We start from the raw sequence: 20712 nt of genomic DNA, 5'->3' as shown, positions 1-20712 counted from the left end.
ACAGAGACAGAGACAAACGGAGAGACAGAGAGAGAGACAGAGACACACAGAGAGACAGAGAGAGAGAAATCCAATCAGATTTTTCTGTCTCTGGTTTAAGGTCTCAACATTGAGAGAATATTGTCAAAGCAGTTCTGCCCAGACCACCCTGTTTTGTTACAAAGTCTCCCATGTCCCATCAAGAGGCAAAAGGAACACCGTGTCCTCTCCACTAACCCGAAGGCCACTGCTGCTGCAGAGTGGAACATGGAGCTGAGACTCAGCAAAAGCTTCAAGTGCGTATTAATTAGCTGGATTTCAGAGAACAGGGCTTTTCATGACAACCAAAGAGTTAAATACTACCTGCCGAGTGTTCAACCAGCACATAACGGTCGTCCTGGTAGCTTTATGTCAACTTGACACAAGCTAGAGTCATCTGAAGGGAGGGAACCTCAATTAAGAAAATTCCTTCAGGGGCTGGAGAGATGGCTCAGTGGTTAAGAGCACTGTCTGCTCTTCCAGAGGTCCTGAGTTCAATTCCCAGCAACCACATGGTGGCTCCAAACCATCTGTAAAGAGATCTGGCGCCCTCCTCTGGCGTGTGGGTATAAATAGAGGCAGAAAGTTGTATACATAATAAATAAATCTTTAAAAAAAAAAAAGAAAATTCCTTCATAAGATCCTAAGGTATTTTCTTAATTAATGATTGATGGGGATGGGCCCATCCCACTGTGGGTAGTGCCACCCCTGGGCTGGTGGTCCTGGGATCTATAAGGAAGAAGGCAGACTAAGCAAGCCATGATGGATGAGCCAGCCAGTTAGCATCCTCCTCCATGGCTTCCTCATCAGCTGCTGCCTCCAGTTCCTGCCCTGTTTGCAGTCCTGTCCTGACTTCCCCAGTGATGGACTACAATGTGGAAGCGTAAGTCAAATAAACCCTGTCCTCCTCAACTGGCCCTTGGTCACAGTGCTGCACCCCAGCAATAGTAATCCTAACCAGGACGATGAGATGAACACAAAGACAGTCAGAGTCCCTTGAGGGACAGACAGACAGATTTCCTGACTAATAGAGTAAGCAGCAGTGAGTAACCAGGGGCAGGCGCTGGCCTGGTGGCACTTAGCGGTGTTCCTGGGTGGGCCGTTCAGGCCCAGTGACAGGCATGTTTCTCCTTGTCATGGAATAAACCAGCTTCCTTGTCATGGCCATCATTCATATGATAAATAAATATTCTCCCATAATAAATATAAACAACAGGAGCTAGGGCCTAGGGATACACAAACACAGGCAGGCTGTGTTTGCCTTTGGGGCCAAAGACTGCTTACTCTAAGCCTGTTATTGTGGTGTTTAACCCTAAAGGCTGGGTAACAGACATGGGTAAGAGCTGACACCGCTGAGTTCTCTAGGCTCTCCTGAAGGCAGCCGCAGATAGTCACCTGCTGGCTCTCCCAGACAGCAGCCCTCCCTGTGCAGAGTGACATTTCTGTCTTTCCTACAGTTCACAGGGATTGAAGAATAGAGTTCTCTTTGCTCAAGGCCAGGAGTCCACAGAAGAGAGGTGAAGTGAGTGGGAGTTTCAGGCAGCACGGAGAAGGATGGGGCTGTGTAGGGATGAACAATAGATCCCGAAAGGATGCTCAGCCCCCAGAACAGCAACCAATGGAGTGTATACATGGAGAAAGTCTCACAGAAAATGAAATAAAACCTTGAGATCCGATCAGATGCAGAGAATGTGGATACAGAACAATGTACAAGAAAAGGACTGGGGGTGGTGGGTTTGGTGTTTAATGAAACATGGGGATTCAGGACTGTGCCATCAATACCCTTATCACACAGTTTTCATTAGCATACTTATTAATACAACAATGTGCACAGGACTTCATTTCTGAAATGACACTACACTTTTCATATTTTATATAAAGAGCCTTTGGGAAGAGACAAAGAGAGAAGTGGGGCAGTGGGAGGCAAGGTACCCGCCTTAACCGGAGGTGGTTCAGATCTCATTTGTCCTTCTATGAAAGGCCACTTCCTTGCCATTCCCACCGACCTATAGGACCTATAGGCCGCTTAGGAGCCTTCTCCTAAGCAGAATGCCCTAACAGACCCATTTCCTTCTCTCTTCTCTAGACTTTCACCTCCAGTCAGAGGTTCAGACCTTTCGAAATCTGGTCCAGCTACAGGAGCCAAACTCGTCAGCGTTGGGATACAGCTTGAGGTGCCACTAGGACAGTGACTCCTGACTTCCCTAGGAATGTTCCCACCTGTTGCATCTCTGTTGGGTCTCTGGAAAGGCATTTCTGTTAACACCCCCCTTCAAAGCGCCCCCAGAGTGACTGCACAGTCCCTGCAAGGCTCTGAGCCTGCATTTTCTGCCCCAAGAGTTTCTCCTGTCTGCGCCTCCGTAGCCTTTACACACAGGCACGCGGGCGCTCACACACTAGCGGGGGCGCTTACATCCATGGGCGCACAGACGAGCGATCACACATACACACATATACACGCGAGCCTTCCCACATGTACACGGGGCCGCTCTCACAAACTCAACATCAGCCTGTTTAGGTCTCTGGCTAGAAGCACAGGAGCATCACTAGGGAAGTCCAGGAGGGAGGTGGCGAACCAGAAGAGAAGGGGGGGGCAGTGGGCAAGACAGTAGGGCGGAGGCTGCTAGCTCTCTCTGATAGGCCTCCAGCACCCAACTCCTTGCCAAGTGACTGCGACCCCGATACCAACAGCCCCCACCCATCTCCACTATCTGCCCCTTTGTGCACGCATTTTCCCACATTGCTGTCTTTCCTTGTTGTTCTTCTTTGCCTGTGGCCCTTTAAATCGTATTCTTTTCCAGAGATTCAATTGTAGGGGGACAGAAGGAGGAGAACCCAGGGGGACGGGAGGGGATGAGGCGGGAGAAGAGAGAAGGGCGGGGAGGAGAAGGACAGCGAAGAGCCTCCTGCTGCTCTCTCTAGCTAGAAGGGCGAGGCAGACCCGTGAAGGGGCGGGAGGTTTAGGCGCCTCTGCCCGCAGGACTTGCGACTCCTGAGTAGCACAGAGCAGCTGCCAGGAGGTCGGCAATGCCTGAGGCTAGGGAATCCCCGGGAGAGCCCTGAGCGCCACCTGCACCGCCTAGGAAGGACGGCCAGAAGTTAGCCCCAGGGGTTCAGAGAAGCTCCCTTCTCTACAAGTAAGTTGTCTCCTTTTCCCTTGAGTCCCTCCCCAGCCCAGCGACTCCCCAAGCCGGACCGGACCGGGGGTCCTTTGGTTCTGAAAGCAGGCGTACACCGCCCCTCACCCCTGAGCCTGCCAGGTAGCGATGGGATGGGAACAAGATCCTGAGGTCCAAAGTTCAGCAAACCCAAGCTTGGCTTTAGCAGCCGGCCTCCGGGAGATGAGGAGTCCAGCCTCCCGAGGACTGTAAACGCCCCTGCTCTCGGCGCCAGACCCGATACCTGGGCGCCCGAAACAGCCTTCCATCTTTGGCTTGCCAGAACAGGCTGTAGGAGGAGATAAAGAGAACCTTGCTCCCACTAACAGCTCTACCTTCAAGTGGGTGCCGAGATAGCCAGGTGGGACGAACCCCTGAACCTTAGACTCTCGGCTTCAGCTGATTTCTGGTCAAATTGGAAAGCCTCTCTTGTGGTGCCAGACGCCCCCCCCCCTCCACTTCTCCACCCCGCCCCCGTGCACTGGACGCTACTTACATGCTTTCATTCTTTTTAAAACATCTTTTCCATATTCAAAAAGAAAGGGAAAAGAAAAGAAAAAAAGAAAGAAAAGGTTAAAGATAAAAGCTGAGGAGGGCGAGTATACTGTCATAGTATTTTTGTTTTTGTCTTTCCCTGACCGTGTTTCTTCCTGGAGATCCGCTCCGCAGACCCTGATTCTGTCAGGGTTTTTCTCAAATGCAAGGACAGGCCACTGGGAGGGGGGCTTTTCTATCCTGGGGCTGTGGAACCGACTTTGGTCAGTGCTGGCTCCTCAAAATTCCACGGGATACTCCCAAGGGGAAGTAGGAGGTTCTAGCCTGCCCAGTATCCGTACTAAAAACTGAGGACCTTTTCGAATACATGATGACCCACAGGAATATGTATGTTTACCAAAAACTCTAAGATTCTTCTAGGTTAAGCAGGATTCTTCTAGGTTTAACCCTACAGGTTAGAAACGGCAGCCCAGGGAGGATGAGTAACTTGCTTTTAACACACAGCTTATGACAGGAGATTCTCATCTATATCTGACTCCAAATTGTACATACCTATTCGTTAACATAAACAAGCTGCCTAGTTCACAGAGCACATTCCCACGTGGGAAAGTCGGGAAAAGCTACTGGTATTTATGGAACTGGGATGCTAACCTGGACACAAGTCCTGTACGATGGAGTTTGGTTTTCCTGTTTCTAGAAGGAACAAAAGCAAAAGGAAATCTGGGCCTTAAAGGGCAGATCTAATCCTCTGAGGCGATGCCTTTGCTTAGGTATGTCTCCCCCATCGCTGTTTATTTTGTTTTGAGAGACCAAGTATCACTCTGTAGCTGCTGCTGGCCTTGAATTCACAGAGATCAGCCAACCTCTGCCTCTGGAGGGCTGGGATTAGAGGCAGGACGCACATGGTGCCTGGTTTAGGTGAATACCGTCTTAAATCCCATCCCAGAGTTTCCTAGGCTCTGGCAAGTGAGCAGAACAGAGTGATGTGGGAATTTAGAAGCAGATTGAACTGGGTTTTGACATGAAAGGGTTGGTTAGACCCCTTGGGATCAGATACTATTAAACATGTACTAGTTTTACAGGGGAAAGCTCTGCTTCCAGGGCGAGTTGTATGGTCCAGGGTGTGCTTGGGAGCACGACTGAATCATCACAGAAATAACTTCATCCTCCAACAACACCCAGCCATCTTCCCCGGACTTACTACCTAGCTTTCTAACAGAAAAGAGCCCAGTACCCTGGCATCGCCTCTCCAAGACAGCTACCAACAGCTGGCCACTCAGAAGCAGCATTTCTTGCTTAAGACCGTGTCTGTTTTTAGCATAAAATGAGTGCGTTCTATGCTCCATCTAGCAAGCAGGTCAGCTGTGGGGGGAGAGAAGACAGGGGGAGGGCAGGAGACAGATGGGACTGGTCATCCCCTCTGTCCAGAGCTGTCCCGAAGCCGAAATACGTAGGTATTTCGAAATACGAAATACAGAACTGACTCTGTATAAAGTCAGTTCTCAGCAGGATTCCCCAGTACAGATTTCCCTGAGGCTGCCTTCCACATGCTGGGCATGCAGAACACCTCTCTTTGTTGCTTCCTCTGGTACATGATGCATGAGTTGCAAGTTCCCTCTGGGGTCCTCTGCAACTGTGTGACTGGGTTTCTGGTCCATCAATCGAGGAGCCTTCTAAGACTGTTATGGTAATTTGTGATGAAGGTTACCACACAGCAGGGTGCCCAGTCTTGAGTTCCCACTCATGTTTAAGGTGTTGGGATTCTGCATGCCTTCTGGGGCCAAGCCCCTGAAGTAAATGCTGGAAGTTCATATACCTGAAAATTCCACCCACTTCTGAATGTTATTTAGAATCAGTTCAGCATCCTAGCATGCCCCCAGGAATAAATAATTTTGGAGTCTTTTGATTTTTTGTATATATATATATCCCCTCCCCTCCCTTCCTTCTTCCTCCCTCTATTTCTACCCTCTCCCATGAGCCCCACACTCCCAATTTACTCAGGAGATTTTGTCTTTTTCTACTTTCCGGGTAGACTCTCTTAGGGTCCTCCTTGTTGTTTAGGTTTTCTGGATTTGTGAATTGTAGGTTGTTTTTTTCTTTGCTTTATGTTTAAAAGTCACTTATGAGTGAGTACATATTATATTTGTCTTTCTGGATCTGGGTTACCTCACTCAATATGATGTTTTCTAGATCCATCCATTTGCCTGCAAATTTCAAGATGTCATTATTTTTTTCCTCTGTGTAGTACTCCATTGTGTAAATGTACCACATCTTCTTTATCCATTCTTCAGTCAAGGGGCATTTAGGCTGTTTCCAGGAGTCTTTTGGATATACTCATTTAGGCAGGGTTGTTTTCCATTAAGAACATTAGCTAAAACTTGCCTGTATTTTTCAAGCCTATACTGACCAGATTTTTAGGCAGGGAGTGGAGGACAATGGAGAGTAATTGAGTGGGGGCAGGACTCCACCGGCGGCTCAGTGTACCCATTTTCAGACTAAGCTTCTCACTGCGTGGACTGGCCACTGAGAGGCAGTGTTTCTGAAGGGACCCATCATCAACTGTCTGCTAAGACACTTGTCAGCCTTGGGAACATTTTCTTTCTTTCTTTCTTCCTTCCTTTCTTTTCTTCCTTTCTAGAGACAGGAGAATGGCAGTTTAGATACAAGGAATTACAGGGAGAAATTTGAATAAAATTACTTACATAAGAAGTGGCCTTCTTTAAAATTATTTTAAAAGTAAGAAGAGGAAGCCCAGTGGAAGGGACTGGGTGGCTGTCCTGGGTGTCCAGTTCCTCCTACCTCGACTTTCTGATAAGGGAGCTATTCTTGTCAACAGAGCCCATGGTGACAGCAACCTTTGCCAAGAGTTGTGTTAATGCTAAATGTCAAAAACGAACCTTTATCACACGACTCTGGAGATCCTGGCTGGAGCTTAAATGTTAAATTCTGCTGTCATTGGGGACCTGAGCAGGCTGGGAGCAAAGGTCAGGGTTAATCTGACCAGTTAGCAGGTAGCAACAGCACTTCCTGGTCACCAAGGACAAACCCCCAGGCTGGCCAGAGTGTCTGAGATGAAGGCGAAGAAGTTGGGTGGGGTTTGGCAGGCACCTCATCATGGCCCTGAGGTGGCCACCAGGGCTGGGAATGCTGCCTCTCAGCTTCTCTCCCATTCCAGCCTCCTGATCTTGCAAAAGAGGTCTGGGATTCAGGTCTGACTGTATGAGCAAATGAATATTCGGATAGAAGGTTGTGTTATTGGCTTTGATGAGTACGTGCGCCTTGTATTAGATGATGCAGAAGAGATTCACTCTAAAACAAAGTCAACGAAACAGCTGGGTCGGATCATGCTAAAAGGAGAAGCTGTTACTCTGCTCCAGAGTGTTTCCAGCTAGAGGCTGCCAAGCACTGGAGAAGTCGAGGAGGACGTACAGTGCTCTCAAAGGGGTCATCTGTTGGGAGCACAGTCCCAAAACATTTATTCATATTGTCTTAGTGGCCCTTGTGTCATTATCAGGTGACAATGAATGCAGTGAGCTTGTTTTTTATTACATTAAAAAAAAAAAAGTCAAGGAGATGGATAGACAGCTCCGAGATTAGAACTCATTGCTCTTTGGGTAGATCGAACTTTGGTTCTCAGCCCCTATATGTGGGAGTTTACAACTCACGTGCAGGTGCACACATCAGTGAATAACAAAATAACTCTTTTTTTTTTTTTTTTTTTTTTTTAGTTTAAACTTTCCCATGGTGGCTATCATTTTACATTCCTAGGAACAGCAACCAGTAGCCCAGCCTCTCTGCCCCCTTGCCGACATTTGCTGTCACCCCTGTGCTCTAGCCTTTCTGACAGGTGTGTGCAGTAGCTTGCTGTGGTTTGCTTGCTTTGTTCCCGTGGATAAGGAGCTAGCACCTTCCACTGTGTTTGTTTCCTCTCTGTTCATGTCCTGCAACATCTCTGGCCTGTTTTCTAATTGGATTGTTCTTTGTTTCTCAGTTCGGTTTGGGGAGTTCTTTATACAGTGTGGGCATGAGTCCTTTGTCAGATATGCACTCTGCAAGTATTTCTCCCACTCTGTAATCTGTCCTGTCATCCCCTTAGAACGCCTTTTTCCAAAGCAGATGTGTTCATGATGAACATTGTCATTTTTGTTGTATGGATTACGCTTTTGATGTCAAGTGTAAGAACTCTGCCCAGCTACCCTAGATCCGGAAGCGTTTTCCACAAGCTCTCTCCTCCTCTTACAGCTAAGATCCATTTTGAGATTTTTTTTTATAAAGTCAGAGACTTCAGTTCCCCCCTGCACTCTAATGTCAGATCACCCCTTCCTCATTTGTTGAAAAGGTGATCTTTTCTCCATTGAACTTCTTTTGCACTTTTGTTGAAAACAAATTTAATCAAGAACATTGACTATCATTGTGAAGGTCTCTTCTGGCTTTCTGCTCCTTTGGGCTCTGTGCATCTCCATCTCCCACCACATTCCTGTTTACCCCAGCTGTGTAGTGATTCTTGAAATGGGAGGATTGATCCTTTCCACTTTATTCTTGTTCCGGAGTTATTTTACCTGTGCTGAACTGTTTATCTCTCTAACCGATCTTAGTAAAATCTTCCTTGTTTGCGAAAGAACTTCCTGTCACCTTGGGGAAAGTCCCCATCATTATCACAGTTGTCTTTGAATCTGCAGACTCGGTGTGCTTCTCTGTTCGGTTAGCTCTCCTCTCTCCTTCGATTGCTTCCACACTTTGCAGTCACCAGCAGTCCTTGTCGCCTCTACCAGAAGTTAATTGTAGGACGCTGGGGATCACGGGATTTCTTGGTTGGCTTCCTGGAAAATGGGCCAGACAATGCCCATCTTGAAATGGCATAGAAAAGACTGAAGATGATGGCAAGAACCTCACAGGTGTACAGGAAGTACGATGACACACGACCCCTGGACAGAGTCCTTGGTCGTTCTCCTTGCTTCCTTTTCAGAAGAACCTCTGCTTCTCCACTCTTTTTGTTGTTGTTGTTGTTGTTGGTTTTGTCTTTTGATTTTTTGAGACAGGGTTTCTCTGTGCAGTGCTGGCTGCCCTGGCACTGGCTCTGTAGACCAGGCTGGCCTCAAACTCACACCGATCCACTTGCCTGTTTCCCTGGTGCTGCAATTAAAGGCCTGTGCCACCACTGCCTGGCTGCTTTTCAACTCCTGTCTCCAGTCCTCTGTCCTTCTATTTTTCCCCTGTTCTTACCAACTTTCCCCCTTTTATTCATCCTCCAAAGACATTTACATCTTTCCTGTGCCGTGGGACCTGAAGCCATTCTCTCTCCCTTGTTTTCTGAAGATGTTCAGGGAGACTCTAAAGCTGACCAGCCTGGGTTTAAACTTAGAGCATTAACTTGTTGCTTTGATGAAGCTTGCACACACACACACACACACACACACACACACACACACACACACAGTGCTTGTGTTATCAACCAGACAAGGGGAAAGGACTACCAACCCCATGTCTTGTCTAAAGAGACTAAGTAAATAGTACACACACAATGTTCAGAATTAGGTTTCAACTGTAATTCTGGGGACCATACCTATTGTACCCTTGTTCCCTGTTTTTCCCTCATTCCTGGCCCATGTCTCCCCTCACCTCACCCTTTCCCCTCTACATAAACATTCGCACATTCACCCCATCTGTTGGCTTGCTGTTCTCAGCTCCGCACTTCATGTGATCCTCTCTAACCATCCCTGACCCATCGGCACCAGCCCACGAAATCTGTCCCCCAGGCCTTAGAGGGAAAACAAGTATCTTTTCTTTTCATTTTTGATTTAATTATTAATCCTCTTTATTATTTAATGCAGAATTCATACAATGTGGAGTTACAATGAAGACATGTATTAAAATTACCGTGTTTGCTTTCATAGAGATGCCAGGCTTACAAAGAAAAAAGATACTAGACAGATACAAATGTGTGGAAAATGGAAAAGGAATTAAGTTGATTTTCATGCCTTTTTTTTTAATTCATGATTTTTCATACATCTTCTGCAGAGGACTGGAAGGGTACCTTGCACTATGCAAGTAAGCCCCAGCCAAGTATCAAAGCGAATGGGGCTGAGGGCAGCCCCCAGCAGCTCTCCAGGGTGAGCCACAAAATATTCCAGTTGAAGGAAGCTAGCAGTCCTCTCCACAGAAGTTTCTCTTTTTCCTCCCTGCATGTTCTCCAAAGAAGTAAAGTACCAAGCAGAATGCTAGGGCTCTCTCTCCCTCCTTCCCTCCCTCCTCCTCCTCCTCCTCCTTCTTCTTCTTCTTCTCTCTCTCTCTCTCTCCCCCCCCCCCCCGCCCCTCTTCTGGTCCTCTCTCCCTGGAAATCCCACAGCGGCCATTTAGTCCCCATTTAGTCCCCTTCTGCTTTCGTCTTCGTCACAGCTCTCAGGATTCCTGTTTCTTTAATGACACAATAGCCAGGGGATTAGTCCAGAGCACTTCTAATTGGACACTTATTTCTCTCCAGACACCAGAAGCCAATGCAGGGGGCTTTATGACTTCCTTACACAGGTGATGGGGTATCGGCCAAGGATGTTGTTTGAGCCAGCAGCCAATCACCACCTTGATCTGGGCAGCCTGAGGGTCCAAAGGCCTCAAACTCACCTTCTGCTCTTCCTTTAGAGCCACTTGACCCCTTTGTTGTGCAGCTAGAAGTCAGGGTCACCTGTGAGGCCTGCTGTGAAATCACACAGTGTCCCCATTACAGCCTCAGTGTGTCTGTTGGTGGCTTCCTAAGAAGGAGGGGCAGTACCATTGCTTTACCAGGTACCTCGACTTTGCAGCTCTAAAATGGGGCTAATGCTATCAGAGTCTCATGTCAGTGGGAGAGCGTTGGAAGAACCCAGGAGAACTGCAGACACCATTGCTATCCCATGATTACACTGATGTACGATAGTTGTCCCTGTGCGATTCTAGCGAAGGGGCCGGGGATATTACATTGGTATTGGGCAAGATCAGATGGCAAGTAGTTTCTTCAGCGTGATGATTCCATGGGCATCCTTATAGGGAAAGAGACTAAGGGTGGAAATCTATTGGGTAAATGTGATCCAGGGAACAGGTGTGGTCAAGAGAGTCAGGATTACAATTCCTAATCAAGATCATTGGATTCTGATGGGCAAGAGTGTGGGCCCAGGGCTGGGCTCTGCAGCTTCTCTACATGTGGCCTTGGGCAAGTCATCTGTCTGCTCTAAACCACAGTTTCTATCTGCACAATGGGTGCATAATATTTAGTACCTAATGTTGTCAAGCTAACATAGGTAGAGTGCCCAGTTCAGGGTTGTCAGCACACACACACACAAACACACATGCACACACACACACATGCACATACATACACACACATGCATGCACGCCCCACATTACTTACAGAGTTTTTCTACAAAGAAGACAGTACAACCTGCTGCAAGATATACACTGAACACATGCTTACAATAAAGCTAGAAGATAAATAAAGCTAGCAGAGTTTGAAGCTGTGGGGAACACAGCACAGATGCCCCTTTCGAAGCATGGTGCTCTGGCCTTCATATCTGAGCCCAAGGGTGGCACAGCGGAATGACTCTGTCTCGACTTCAGTCCCCTGTCTCTTTCTCTGGCTTGACTCTGCATGCGACTATGCTGAAGGGCCGCTTTCACGGCTCTCCTCTGAGGAGCAGAGGCAGCTGGGATGCAGGCCAAGGGTGTCCTGAGCAGAGGAGACTGCACGTCTGTGACAGATCCCCAGGGAACGGAGTCTGTACAAGGCTGATGGAGAGGAGCTCTCATCCACCCCTGACTTCTCCTCACCATTCCCTTGGGTGGAGCTTTTCTCAGCCCATAGCCCGGCAACCAGAGCACTGTGCACAGATACAGCCCTGCAGTGATGACGTGTCCCTTCTGACACCATCTATTCCTAGAGTCGCATTGCTCCTGGCTCTACACTCTACCAAGTGCCCCTTGCCCTGCTCCTGGAGCATGGCCTATGCTTGTCACTGTCCCTAAAGCCACAAGAGATCTTTACTGTGGTTGTAGGAGAGCCTTTTTCCAGGGCCTTCTGCTTAGAGCAAAGTTAAAAAAAACCATGCATTCCTCAAGCCCTTGTGAGCCTCGCAAGACATAGCAACAGTCTGGGTATAAGCGCTGGCATCTGCATTCAGTCCCACTTACCTGGCATGGTGCCACAGTCCTGCTATGCCACCATGACTGACTGCTGGTGATTGGCATCCATTGCATCTAAGACAGACGGTGGCAGTGGAGAGGTGACCTGCTCTGCTCACTTGTCCTTACAGCCTCTCTGAAGGGCTTGCATTTGCAATCAGAACTCTCTTCCCATTGAGAGCCTCACCACCACCATTAGTGAAATGGACAACCATAGCGCATTGCCCAGTGTGCTGTTCTCTGCAGCCCTCTGGAAGGAGTGCTTACTCATGAGGAAGAGGTGTCCATCTGCATGACAGAGGGGCTGGGAAGATAAGGTTGTATGGAGCAGCCAGGGCTTGTAGGAACAGAGGAGACAGCCCTTGACCACTCTTTGTTGGGGAGCGTGCCCAGTTTGAAGCCCCTGCCTCCTTTTGTCCTGCCAGTGCATGAGCAGTAAAGACAAGAGAAAATGTGCCAGGATCACCATAACTCAAAGTACAGTCTACCTCACTCAGAGAGGAGGCCCCTCTCCCACACAGGAGCCCAGAAACATAATTTGGCAGATGCCGAACATGGTTCCCAGACACCTATTTCTTTACCTTGTACAATGTTTCCAAAATTGAACCCACCATCATAACACAGATGATAATGTGTTATCTTTCTTTTCTTTTACTATTCAGACAGAGTCTCCCTGTGTGGCCTAGTCGGCTCTCTCTGAAACTTGCTGTGTAGCCAAGGCTGCTCTCACACTTGCGAGCCTCCTGCTTCAGGCACCCCAGTGCTGGGATGAGCCATGTGCCACCATGTGCCATCATGTGCCATGTGCTACCATGCCCAGCTCCATCTCCAAATCTTTTCTTCCTAGAAGAAAAGCAGTCGATGCACAGCCTCAATTCCACACCACCCTGACACCGTCCTTCCACAGCACACTTATCCAGGGCTGCTACAGTCCCCACCGTGTCTTCCCGTGCTCCCTAAGCTACAGTCCCCACCGTGCCTTCCCGTGCTCCCTAAGCTACAGCCCCCACCGTGTCTTTCTGTGCTCCCTAAGCTATGGTCCCCACTGTGCCTTCCCGTGCTCCCTAAGCTACAGTCCCCACCGTGCCTTCCTGTGCTCCCTAAGCTACAATCCCCACCGTGTCTTCCCATGCTCCCTAAGCTACAGTCCCCACCGTGCCTTCCCGTGCTCCCTAAACTACAGTCCCCACCGTGTCTTCCCGTGCTCCCTAAGCTATGGTCCCCACCGTGCCTTCCCGTGCTCCCTAAGCTACAGTCCCCACCGTGCCTTCCCGTGCTCCCTAAGCTATGGTCCCCACCGTGTCTTCCCGTGCTCCCTAAGCTATGGTCCCCACCGTGTCTTCCCGTGCTCCCTAAGCTATGGTCCCCACCGTGTCTTCCCGTGCTCCCTAAGCTACTGTCCCCACCGTGCCTTCCCATGCTCCCTAAGCTATGGTCCCCACCATGCCTTCCCGTGCTCCCTAAGCTATGGTCCCCACCGTGCCTTCCCGTGCTCCCTAAGCTATGGTCCCCACCGTGTCTTCCCGTGCTCCCTAAGTCAGAACGATTTTGTTTACATTTACTGTCTGTTTGGATAATTGCTTTTCCTAGACTAAAGAGAAAGAAGTATTTCTAGTCTTTATAAAACAAATTATCCAATGCAAACCAAGCTAAGAGGCACATACTTACAATCCCAACACTCCAGGGGTGGAGACGGGAGGACCAGAATTTCAAGATCATCCTTGGCTTGAGGCCAGTCTGGTATATACTGAGACCCCATTTCAAAAAAAGGAAAGAAAAAGAAAAAGAAAAGAAAAGAAAATGAGGTGTGAGAAAACATTACATCTGAGTTAAAATAGGAGAACGCCTGTTATCTGCCCAAGACTGGTAAGCAGCTATGCAGGGTCTGCCTAGAGAGCCCAGGGCAGCTGTGACTCACTGGCGCCTCCTATCTGCTTCTGTAGGCAGCAGAGGTCAGTGCCCAGCATGGGTTCTGTTTGCTACCAGCATGTACACTGCACTAGGCACAGTATTCCGGAGGAGCAAAGTATTTCCCTTGACTCCTGGCAGAAGCAGACTCTCTGAGACGAAGAGTAATCCAGTGTGGGTTGGGGGGGTGTAAGAACGGAACAAGTGGCTGCCACCCAGTCTGCTGTGTAGGGTCCAGTGTGTACGCAGACTCTTCCGCGAGGGAAGGGGGACAGCGTTAGTGTCCCAGCAGGAGTGATGCTCCCTGGACCACAGGGGGGTCTCGATCTCCTGGGAACAATGAGGGACAATGCTGTCATCTGGCTCTGGGGTATCTGGAAAGAAGCCGGAGGGCCCAGGGAGAAGACAGCCCCAGAGAGCAGAGAAGCAATCATGCCGCTAGCAGCCTAGGAACACGGCAGTCAATATTAATTGGCTTCCTGGCACAGATCAGGTGTCTGTCAGTCTGGCTGCAAGCTGGGTCAGCTTTCTCGAAGCCATGGAAGCATGGAACAGCTTAGCCAGACTCTGAGAGCTGACGGGGAGCAGCCTGTGCGCAGAGCGTGTGAAGTCAAGAGGAACCTGGCCCTGCCACTCAGGCACTGCAGCCTTAAGCAGGTTAGCAGGTTACTTAACGGCTGTGCGTTTATGATTTGCAACACCAAGCTATTAAAAGGGACGAGAGAGACGTGGGTGAGAGGATGCATTGCACAGACGCCCAGAGCGGAGATTTGGCTTAGCATTGGATACCCGAGCCCTTATTCCTGCTTGGCCCCTCTCCTCGTGACAAGGTTTTGCTATCACGATAGGCACTGTGTGCTATAGCTTTGCTGACCCCACCTCACCTGCTCAGTCGCACCCAGTTAAGAACAGCGCCTTGGATTTCCTATCATTCTCCACGGAGCTGAGCTGGTGGTCATTATGTCCCCTGCCATCCCTTGAGCTGGTTGAAGTCTGGGAATAGACATGTGCTCTTCACTCTCTTGCCTTCCAGAGCCTCTTGGAACCTGAGCTGGTTGCCCTGTGCACTCGGGGTGGGGCAGCCCTGCCACTCAGGAAGGTACTGAGGGCCATGGGTGATGATGTCACTGGGACACCTTGGGGAAAATGTAGATTCAAGGAACCCCAGACTCAGTGAGTCAGAACCTGCATTTCAACAGTTGCTCCGTGAATGGAAGGCATGTCAAAGTGGCTAGGGTGAGCTCCTCCGGTCCTCTACCCCTCAGGGCCCCGCAAAGCACAAGTGTTCAGTGGGAATTCATTAACCGACTAATTAGCTGACTGGCTGGTTAAAGCCTTGCTTCTCGTTCCCTTGAGCTTTCACGCTTAGTACCTTCTGTGCTGTGACCCAGACTGACCTAAGCTTACCAGCGAGGAATTCAAGATTGGATCCCACCTGAGTTGCTAGACCAAATAGCAGCAATATGACAGGGTTTCTCAGGAAATCCCTGATGGGTTTTTTAAAGATTTATTTCTGCTGGTCTCTGTACCATTAGGCCTCAGAGTGCTCTAAAAAGGATTTTGCTTTAAGAATAATTTTGAAATGCTGGAAAGTCAAGATTTTTCCCCCAGAAAAAAAAAAAAAAAGGCCAACTTTTCAATGTTGTTTGCACACAGGCTTTTGGGAGATGGAGGGGACATCCACTGGCCCCTCTGTGAGAAAAGGGACCCTCAAGGTGAGGAGATTGGGCCTAGCCCATTGTTGAATTGTACCAACCCATCCCCAACTAGAGCTCCAAGACCAGTTGTTCCTATTCTTCTGGGGACAGCACCTCTCTGTCTCCTCTTTCCCAACCACCCCCTGGTATATGGCAACCTAGCCATAATGCCTCTGTGCAGCTGAGGAAGTCCATATGTATCTGGGGCTTTCCCTGGACAGCTGGATAGCCATCAACCAGTGGACTAGAGTGTAACATGAACAGGGGCCTGCTTGTTTGTTGCTTCTGTCCTGCCTGGTTCCCACAACTGTTTGGCCACAAAGAAAATCACACATAGGTCTCCATAAATTATAAGCTGATTGGCCCATTAGCTTTAGTCTCTCACTGGCTAACTCTCGTATCTTGATTAACCCATTTTTCTGATCTATGTTAGCCATGTGGCTCAATACCTTTTTAGTGGGGCAGATCACATCCTGCTGCTTCAGTGGTCTGGGCAGGAGTGGGAAGAATCAAATTCCTCCTTCCCAGAATTCTCCTGTTCTTATTACCTCATTTCTATTTCCTGTCTGGTTTTCCCGCCTATACTTCCTGCCTGGCCAATCAGCGTTTATTTGAAATATGATTGACAGAATACAGACAATTCTCCCACACTAGAGGGCAGAAGAGTGGAGAGAACTGAGTGTTTTGTCCCAGTAGTGATGCCGTCCTAGACTGCCCACAAGGTGGGTGACCAACCCTCCCATGTCACTCAAATTCTCCAAGTCCAGGCTGAAAGCCTCAGGTCTTGGGACTTCTGGGTTCTCACTGTATCCTGAAGCCTCGGGTCCTAGGCCCCCCAAATGGCCTTCTTGGGGATCCCATTCTACACTGCTCTGAGCTGCCCTCACTGCAAGGTTTTCCAGGTCACACTGTGCGTGGTGGTTGCTTCCTCTCCAAGGCAGCATCCCTGGAGCAGTAAGCAAGCTGGCCAGCCTCAAAGAACTACTCACAAACCCTGCCCCAGCTCTGGCTGGGGTAGACTGGCAAAAAAGAAACGTTCTTAGAAAGTCCTCCAGACTTCAGACGCGGCTTCTTGGGGGGATGAGAGGCGAGGTCCCTAATTACGGTATGGAAGGAGGAGGAATCCAAATCTACAGGGTATGTGGTGGGGGGTGGAGGGGTATAAAATAACACACCAGGGTCCTTGGAAAGATTTAGAAGCTCTTGTTTTCCATTTTTATAAAACAAAATCTCCTTCAAAATGGAGGAGATGGAGCCATAGGCTCAGGAGGGTCTCAGCTCATGAGCTCACCCTCCCTGACTAGTGAACTGTGAACTGAGGTGATCTGGTGGCTGAAGGATCCTCCACTGAGCATCGAATCTGTACTGTTTCCATTTCTGCCACAAGAGATGGCCACAGACCTAACTCAGGTCTCAAAACAGCATCCACTTAGCATCAGAGGGGCAGCTACTCTGTGATCACGACCCTGCTCAGTTCTCATGGGGAACCTGAGCTTCTCTTCCCTGCTCCTGGGGATGTGAGAAATCCAGTCTTTGCCTTTGTAGACTGTGGCTGCCTTGACAGCCACCACCAGCTATGCTCTGTCCCCAGAGATAGCCACTTGCTGCGTAGACCCTTCTACCTTTAAAGGAAAGAAGAAATCTACCAACTCCTGCTTCAGGAAAATCCTGCAGAGGGTGGCTACCATTAGACCAGGCTGACATCACCTTTGAACTGTACCAACCATGGGAACAAGGAATCCAAGTCCTGGGATTTTATGGAGTGTGAGAAGGGATAGGGATCGTGGGGGCATCTTAGAATCCTGCCTGGTTAAATGTGCCTTCTCTATGCAGGATATAGACACCGTTTCTTCTGCCTTTAACACTCCCTGCTAATCAGTGCACACTTTAGAGGACCAAAGCAGCCCAGGCACCACCCTTTGGGGCTCTCTCAGGTTCTAACACTTCAGTGTAGTTGCTCTGAGGAAGTTGGGGTTCCTTTTGTGGGTCTCACTCTTGTTACTAAACAAGTTTAAAAACACACTTAGCATTTCAAAGAAAACCTATAGACCAGGCAAGCTGAAAAAAGGGATGGACAAGAGGAAGTGAGATAGTTGTGTCATTTAACTTAGAGTTCAGGAAGGCAGGCAGGGTCAGCAAGGGTGACCAAAACCCGCTCTGTGGTGGGAGTGAGAGGAGATTTAGGTGTCCAAGGTGTCATGGGCATTTAGGATTTTTGGCTGGTATCCAAATAAATGATAGAAAAAAAGGGAAAGGAAAATTTACTGTTATTATTTAGTTAGAACTTAGGAAAGTGGGCAGGCTTAGCAGCAATGTACAGCAAAAGTTTTTTTAAAAAGTGTTCTATTTTATTTATTATTTTATTTTAGGTGTATGGGTCTTTTGCCTGCATGTATGTCTGTGTACTATGCTCAGGCAAGGCCCACTGAGGTCAGAAGAATGCATTGGATCCCCTGGAACTGGAGTTACAGACAGTTGTGGGCCGTCATGTGGGTGTTGGGAATTGAACCTGGGTCCTCTGGAAAAGCAGCCAGTGCTCTTAACTGCTCAGCCACCTCTCCAGGCTCAAGCTAAAATTCCATAAGCAGCTCATAGACATGTATGGACATTCTTCCAATTAGGAAAATAGTTTTCCTGTGAGCTAGTCCCCTGGCCAGTGACTGACAGGCCTAACTGGACTAACTCTTTTGTGGCTCTTGTCAATCACAATTTGTTTATCTACCGAATTCTGATCATATTCTTCCCCTCCCCCAACTCCTCCCAGATCGTACCCACATCTTTATCCACCTGACTTCATCTTCTTTCCTCTCTGATTTTCCCCTCCCAGCATGCATCAATTAAAAACAGTTTCTTGATTAGGGATGGGACCACATGTCCATTTGCCCTCTCATGGCTGGGATGTTTGTCTGGTTTGGACCTGTGTATATATGACTATGGACACTGTCACATCTGGGAGTTCATACGTGCGTTAGTTCTGTTGTGTCTGGAAAGTGCTGTTCCTTGGAGTCATCCCCCCCACCACCACTAGCTTCTTTACTCTTTCTCCTTCTCTTCCACACAGCTCTCTAAGCCTTGGGGTTCAGGATGTTGATAAATACACCCCATCAGGACTGTGTGCTACAAAGTCTTTCACTCTGTGCACGCTATCCAGTTGTGGCTCCCTCTCTTAATTGCAGTCTACTACAAGAAAACGCTTCTCTAATGAGGGCTGAGTGATGCACTGATCCATGAGTACAGCATTATGTCATTAGAAGTCATTTTACTGCTTTGTTCCTTTAGCAGAATAATAGTAGGTTTTACTCCCAGGCCCAAGATGTAGCTAGTCTCAGGTTCTTGGCCTCTTTAGTAGAATCAGTTATGGCTCTCTCTCATACCGTGGGCATTAAATCCATTTTTTATACATTAAATCCAATTTTTAAAAAGTGGTTGGTTACTTCCATAACAATTGTGCCACTATTGCCTGTGTTGCAGGCAGATCTCTATTATTGGTTGCAAGGTTTGTAACTGAGTGCTATTGACGATTACTTTTCTTCTCCGGTAGCATGCAAAGTACCTTCCAGCAGTATGAATGCTAGTCAGTAGGGGTGAAGCTTCTAGTTGGATACCAGATCCATTTCTTCATATTTGACATAGTAAGTGTTAATCTTCAGCAATAGGCCTTACCATCAGGTAATGGAAAGTAACCGATAGTTTGTGATATTTTGGAGGGGAGCCTAAGGAACCCCTTTGGCCAATGACTTAACATCAACCTTTTTGGTCATTTGTTTTTGGTTTTTGAGACAGGATCACTTTGCATAGTTCTGGCTGCCATGTAGACCAGAACATCCTAAAATTTGCAGAAATGTGTCTTCCTCTGCTTCCCAAGTACTGGAGTTAAAGGTGTATGCTGTTATACCCAGCTCGACATTACCTCTGAAAGGGGGAGAAAACAGCATGTAATGTTCTAATCTTTACTGCAGATCAAGACCACTGTTTGACTTCAGATTTTTTTTTTTTTTAACTAGAAGGAAGTTGTGGTCTATTAACGGACTTCACTAAAGCCCTGAAACATCCACCCTTTCTTCTGGTATTTTAAATCTTAAATTGAGGCAAAGCTGATGCTTTCCTTGCACCATCAAATTCTCCAATGCTGTCAATCTTGTCTAAATCCCTAGCACACTCATCAGATTTACTCAGAAGAGAGCCCAGATATCTCAGCGGGAACATGAGTACGTCCTCCTCTGTGCCTCTTTCTCTAGTGTTCTTCATCTCATATCCCGAACTTCAGGGCATGCAGATGGTAACCCAGCTCATGAGAAAAAGAAAAGAGGAATTCAGGAAGATATCTGTGATTCCCATTTTCATAATTGGGAAACTTAGTCTAAGCTAAGACTCTCAGCCCAGAGCTCTGTCCAGGAAATGCCACCAAGTCTGAGTATAGCTCTAGTTAGACTGCAATGCAAGGGCCCCTGGTCCCTAGCATTCTCGACCTCCCCAAGTCCCAGAGGCCTCTGCACTATGCTGGGTGTCTGTGGTGTCCTTTGCACCAGATCTATTTAATGAATGTCAGTTTCTCTCAGGCGCCGTCTCAGTACAGCCCCTTTGATTTGGCCTCTTTCGAGTCTCTCCACTTGGGTTTTGTATCAAAGGAAATGAGCCTCTTTGCTGGCCTTGAAGCTGTCTTTGCAGAGACCTTTTATCATGTTCTAGTAGCTCTCCCCACCCCCAGGCACAAGGGGCAGCCAGAAGAGAAAGAAATGCAGTCACAGGGCGGCCAGGCGTGAGAGGGTTTGCTCAGGTGGGAGCCTTGAAGAGAGCAGCTGGGATGCTCAGCTTGTCTCTCACAGGCCTGTGCCTGTCTTCCTGCCTCTCTTCTGCCCACAGTTCTGAACACCTTGGGCAGAAAGAGACAGCGCTAAGATGAAAAGTACAGGTAGGCTGGGCTGCGTTTACCTTCTTCACTGCTCTGTATCCAGCTCCCAGGTCAGGGCCCGGACTCTAACAGATCCTTAATTAATACCTACCGAATGGAGGCACAGTTAGTTGAACTGATCCTAGAACATGATTTTTAAATGTCTGCTTATATTGTCCCTGAAAATCTGTTTGAGTTGATGGGCACACATGACTGGAGGCCAGGATTTTCCAGAATAAGTCTTCTTTTAACTTTTGAAGAAACCTGGGCGGCAATGGTTCCATGATCAAGGAGCTTCATACCCACACTGCAAACACCACTGAGGTTTCGTGTGCTTGATTTAAACGTTTCTTCTCTTGGTGTGTTTAAAATTTGGGGAAATTGCGCACCACTCTGC

General features: G+C 48.3%; 1 protein-coding gene across 1 annotated transcript in view; it reads left to right on the top strand.

Annotated features, from left to right (window-relative positions):
• Nucleotides 1-2916: 2916 nt before the first annotated feature.
• Nucleotides 2917-20712, top strand: part of Kcnj5 (potassium inwardly rectifying channel subfamily J member 5) — a 31358-nt gene continuing 13562 nt past the window's right edge. The window contains exon 1 of the mRNA XM_041657861.1: nt 2917-3155. The gene's annotated coding sequence lies outside the window, so the exon portion shown is untranslated. The remainder of the gene's footprint in view (nt 3156-20712) is intronic.

This window comes from Microtus oregoni, unplaced genomic scaffold, assembly GCF_018167655.1.
Source record: "Microtus oregoni isolate MIOR12 unplaced genomic scaffold, Mior012 000008F_ref0000371, whole genome shotgun sequence".
In the NCBI taxonomy this organism is placed as follows: domain Eukaryota; kingdom Metazoa; phylum Chordata; class Mammalia; order Rodentia; family Cricetidae; genus Microtus; species Microtus oregoni.
This window is presented reverse-complemented; position numbering and strand designations above follow the sequence as displayed.